The sequence below is a fragment of the Artibeus jamaicensis genome, unplaced genomic scaffold (genome assembly GCF_021234435.1).
Source record: "Artibeus jamaicensis isolate MK-2021 breed Jamaican fruit bat unplaced genomic scaffold, CSHL_Jam_final contig_548, whole genome shotgun sequence".
NCBI classification, from domain to species: Eukaryota; Metazoa; Chordata; class Mammalia; order Chiroptera; family Phyllostomidae; genus Artibeus; species Artibeus jamaicensis.
The window spans coordinates 6,189,734-6,195,562 of NW_026521883.1; the positions used below are offsets into that span (position 1 = coordinate 6,189,734).

Sequence of the window (5,829 nt, forward strand, 5' to 3'; positions counted from 1 at the left end):
GAAAGTCGGGAACTACAGGCTGCTTTAAAAACTGTTTAATGCCTAGTGTTTGATACATCAAGAGAATAAATGTGGCATAAAATAAATCCTGTCAACCCATCACTCAACTTAAGAACTAGAACATTACCTTTTGATGCATCTACCTGTATACCTTTTCCCTATCTCATTCCACCTTTCATCAGGGGTAAAATTTTACCCCTAGCTCAAATTTTATGTTGACACCATTTTTTGATTTTTGAAAATACATGCGGTTCTACCACATGTGTGTACACCCCTAAACAAAATGTTCAGTTTACTTATTTGACTAAGCTTTATAAATGTGGTATCATGATTGTATGTAGTTTTCCACAACTTGCCTTTTTTTATTCGTTGTACTGGACCAGGTTCTGTGTGTAGCTATAGCTCCCTCACTGTGTGGGCAGCTACTTACTCATCCGCTCTCCTGTCGATGGACATTTGGTAGCCTCCATCTTTTTGCCATTTTAATGGTACTGCAGTGAATATTCTTATGCATGTGCAAGAATTTCTCTGTAACATAGCTTGTTTAATTTTATAGAATATTGCCAAAGTGTCTTTCAAAGTTTACCAATTTACAACTTTGTAAAGTTGTAAAGTCCTCATGTGATATATAAAACATCCCACTGATCCTCAGCCCCACTAGCAATCGGTGTTACTATATTTCATTTCTGCCAATAGTTGGCAGGAAATGCTATCTTATTGTGCCATGGGTGTTTATTACCCAATTGTCAATGATGTTGTGTATATATTTATTTTTGTTGGCAATCTTTTTCCTTTTTTGGAAAGTGTCTATGATCGTCTTTTGCCCATTTTTCTACTAGTTTGGTTTTTTCTCAAGATTAACATCTCAATCTGGACCTTAGTTTTTTTGTCAGTTATATATGTCATAAATACCTCCTCCCAGTTTTTGTATTTAGCAACCTTGCTGGGCTCTCTTATTAATGCCAATCATTTGTAGATTCTTTGCGGGATCTGTTTATGTATATAAGTATATTAGCTGCAGATGATGACAGTGCTATTTCCTTCTTTTATCCACCTTATCTCTGCCTTATTGAACAAAAGGTGTAATAACAAACACCTTTGCCTTGCTCTGCTCCTAGAGGAACAATATTTTCGATGAGTCACCATTAAGAATCATTGCTACTGTGGGCTTTTAAAAAATTTACCTTTTAACATTAGGAAGTTTTTGTTTTATTCCTGCTTTTACCATGAATAGATATTGACTTTTATTGAATGCCTTTACTACATCTACTGAATTATATAAATTCCCCTTTTACCCATCAGTTAAAGTTACAGGTTTTTAACGTTAAATCATCCTAAAATTCTTAGGATAAATCCAGCTTAGTCATGATGAATTGCCTTTATTATACACTGTTGGATTTGATTTGCTAGTATGTTGTTTATACTATCTCCACCTATTTTCATAAAAGATTATTATTTTCTTTCTCATACAGTACTTGATTGATTAGACTTCAAGGTTATACTAACTTCATATAATGAGGTGGGGAGTATTGCTTCTCTTGATATTCTTTATAGGAATTTGTATAAAATCAGAATAATTTGTTCTATGAAAATCTGCTAGGAATTGCCTAAAAACCAGCTAGACTTGATTTTTTAAAGCCACTGATTCCTTTCTCTAACACTTGGAAACTCAGCCTTTCTTGATACAGCTCAATAAGTTATAGTTTTCTAGAAGTTAACCCTTTCTCATAATTTTTTAAATTAATTGGTGTAATATTATTTATGGTATGCTCATCTTATCTTTTTAATCTCTTCTGTATTTGCAGCTTTCTTCTGTTCTTTGGTCCTATTATTGTTTATTTGTGCATGCTGCTACCCTCCCCAGCCCGCCTTGAAAAGAATCTGGTCACCTGGCCAGGTAGCTCAGTTGGTTAGAGCATCATCCCAATATGCCAAGGTTGTGGGTTCCATCCCCAGTCCGGCACATACAAGAATCAAATAATGAATGCAATGAATACATAAATAAATGGAACAACAAATGGATGTCTCTCTCTCTCTCTCTCTCTCTCTCTCTCAGTCACTCTATTTCTCTTTCTCTCTCCCACCCCTCTCTAAAATCAATCAATAAATAAAATGTTTTTAAAAATGAATCCCGCCAAAGGTTTGTCTATTTTATGTGGTCTTGATTTTTCGATCACCTCTGTTGCATGTTTGTTTTCTGTTTCACTAATTTTTGCTCTTTATCTTTTTCCTTATATTTTATTTGGGTTTATTCCATTGTTTTCTTTCCCTCTTCGTGTGAAATACAGCTTATTAATTTTCAGCCTTTTTTCTTTCTAAGGTAAGCATCTAAAGCTAAAAATTCCCCTGTAGTTACCATTTTTCTGCATCCACCCATCTTGATATGTACAATTTTTATCACATATCCTATTGTTGCTGTGAAACTTTCAATTTCTCTTATGATTTCTTACTTGACTCACAAATTATTTAGAAATGTACCTTCTAATTTCCAAACCTCAGGGTGTGTCATCTATCTTCCTGTTACAGACCTCTAATTTAATTGCATAAGTTGGATCTATGACCATAGATCTTGAAGTGTAGCTTGTGTGAATCAGATTATTTGAAATTCATTAAAACTGGTTTGATATCCTTTTATACGGTCAATTTTTGGAAATGTTCCAGATGTGCTTGAAAAGATTGTCTGTTCCTTGATTGTTTGTTGTAGAATAATTTATTAATATCTACTAAATCAAGCTGGTTAATTGTGTGATTCAAATCTTCCTTGATGCACCAATAATTGAGAGCATTGTATCGAAATCTTCCAGTGTGTTAGTGGGTTAATTAATTTTTCTCCATAGTTTCATCCATCTGTATTTTACATATTTAAATGTTATTTTAGAGCTTTAGAACAATTATAACTTTATGATGAATTCTACCTTTTATCATTATAATGATAGAAGAGGTCCTTATAATACCTACCACCTTATAGTCCTTTTTGTCTGATATCACCAGACAAAATATAATTATACCAACTTTCTTTTAATTAGTATTTCCTGGTACATCTTCTTAATCATTTTACTTTCATCCTTCCTGTGTCCTTTTATTTTAGGTGTGTCTAGATTCTTAAATATCCAGGTCTGAGCATCTGTCCTTTAACTGGTCATTTAGCCCATTGATACTTATTGTGATTACTAATATTTAGATTTCTACCATATTATTTTTCATTTCTTCTCCTTTTCCAAACTTCTTTTTCTCCTTTTTTTCTAAATTGAGTTTCTGTTTTTGTCTTCTGATTCTATTTTCTCCTCTACTAGTATAAAAGTTATACTTCATCTATTTTTTGTGATTTCCCTTGAAATTTTACCATGCACACTTAACAAAATCTAAAATGAATCAATACTTGAACCTTCTCAAAAAAGAATATGAAGAACTTAAAACAGCCTCACCTCTTCTTCTACTGCCTATAAATTACTAGCGTTGTCCAGTTTCTGTTCCTGTCTTTTTTCAACCCCACAAATTGTATACCTTTATAATCTTTGATTAGTCATTTTTCAGACAATGTTTGGAATTATTCATATATGTACTGATTTCTCTACTTGTCATTTCATTTTCAGGCCTTCCTTCTGGAATCTTTTGTTTTCTTCCTGAAGTAGGTGTTCTAGAAGTTGTTTTAGTGAAGGTCTGTTAGTAATAAAATCTCTGTTTTTTCTAAAAATATCCTTATTTCAATTTCTGGTCAAGATGGAGCATAGGCAGACACTGCTCGCCTCTTTGCACAATCACGTCAAAATTACAACTAAAATATAGAACAACCATCACTCAGAACTGTCAGAAATCAAGCTGAATGGAAGTCCGACAACTATGGAATTAAAGAAACCACATTCACCCAGACTGGTAAAAGGGGCACAGATGCAGAGCAGGCTGGTCCCACAACCCAAGTGTGGTGGTTAAAAATTCAGGAGGGATATCTCAGGAGCAAGGAGTCCAGCTGCCACAGTAGCCCCACAGCCCAGGGTTCCAGTGCCAGGAAGATAAGCTCCCACAATCTCTGGCTGCAAAACCAGCAGGGATGGAGTCAGTGTAAGAAATTGCTAGAGCCCCAAACAGTTCCTCTACCTACTCAGACTCACTCCCTCTGAGCTCCAGCACTGGGGTAGCAGCTTGTAAGTCACCAGTGGTATACAGGGAGCCACTGAAGTGTCTGGAATCAATGTGAGCAGAGGCCATTGTCCCTTTTCTAAACCCTCCCCGCACACAGCCACAGAGCCAGAAAGCTGGTGCCACATCTGAGACTCCATCAACCTGGCTAACACTGTTTGACACACCCTGGACATCCCCAGAGACTCTGTCCCACATAACTTAAGGGCCCACCCAAGCTGCTTTTCCACATAAATGGCTGGTCTTGGCTCATGCTGCACGACTTTCTAAATCCCCTCAAACATGCAATGGCTGGCTTCAGTGCGCCCCAGGCCAGGCACTAGCAGCAGCCAGTCTAGATTCATAGCTTGGCTTCACCTAGGAATCTCCAAGTGCAGCACAAGTAGCAGCCATCTCAGCCTGCTATAGAGCTCAGGAATGGTGGCCTCAGGCAAAACACAGGTGGGGGCTGACTTTGGCCTGCACCACCGCGGAAACCCCAGGGCCATTCCACCTAGTAGACCACTTTGGAGCACCACCATGCTATTCCTGCACAGCTGATCCTCCACAGAGGGTGGTGGTTGATGGTCACAGCCAATCCTTGCAGCTGACTGGCCTAGGTAAATCCCTCCCACTTACCTGCCAACAGCAACCAAGCCTCAACTACAAGTAGAGAGTGTACTCAGCCCACACAAAAAGCACACCTCTAGTACCCAACTTAGGTGATAGGGGAGGCTGGACCCTAGAGGATGCCTGCTACAACATACATCTGCCTGATATATGTTGTGTTTTTTCTATCTATAGGATCATAATCATGTCTTTAATCAGTTCTGGAAATTCTTAGCTTTTATTAGCTTTTCAAATATTGTTTCTCTTTTATTCTCTCTTATCCTGGGATTCTGACTGGGTATTTTTCAGACTTTCTCATTTCATACTCCCTTCTCTTTAACCCCTCATTCAAATTTTTCATTTCCTTGACTCTCTGCATTCTGGGTAACTTTCTCAAATCTGTCTTTCAGTTCACTAATTCATTGTTCAGCTACATTTAATATGTTATTTAGCCTATTTATTGAATTTTTAATCTCGACAAATTGTTAAATTCTACTTGCTTCCTTTTCAGATATTTGGTCATTTGCAACAGCCTCTTTGCCTTGCCTATTTTTAATAACAGGTTTATTGAGATACAATTCCCAAGCGATAATATTTACCCCTTGAAAGTGTACAATTCATTGAATTTTAGTATAGTCATAGAACTTGTGAGACCAGTACCACGCTCTAATTCTTTTTTTTTTTTTTTGGTGTCTGTCCCACATTCTGTTTTGCCCACTTTCTGTTTTGCTAAGAAGGAGGTGTTTAACTGCATAACAATTCCTTTCCCACAGAGGAGTGCCACAACTGCCACCATGAGAACAGCTGCAGACCAGTAGCTGTGGAAACCACTCTCTAAAACATTCTAAACATTTCCATCACCCCCTAACACAACCTTGTACCCATTAGCAATCTCTACCAGTTTTCCTCTACATCTATCCTGGAAAACCCACTAATCAATTTTCTGTCTTTACGGATTTGTCTGGACTTTTCATATAAATGGAATCATACAACATACAGCCTTTTGTAAATATAGCCTTCTTTCATTTAGCATAAGGTTCGTCTAAGATTCATTCCTGTTGTAGTGTCAGTACTTTGTTCTTTCTCACAGCCAAATAATAGTCC

At 37.0% G+C, this 5,829-nt stretch overlaps 1 non-coding gene across 1 annotated transcript; it reads right to left on the reverse strand.

The window, feature by feature from the left end:
- Positions 1-5,412: 5,412 nt before the first annotated feature.
- On the reverse strand, positions 5,413-5,551 carry LOC119057151 (small nucleolar RNA SNORA41). Its single transcript, XR_005084016.1, has one exon. It is a non-coding gene; the product is annotated as a small nucleolar RNA SNORA41 (small nucleolar RNA).
- Positions 5,552-5,829: the final 278 nt, after the last annotated feature.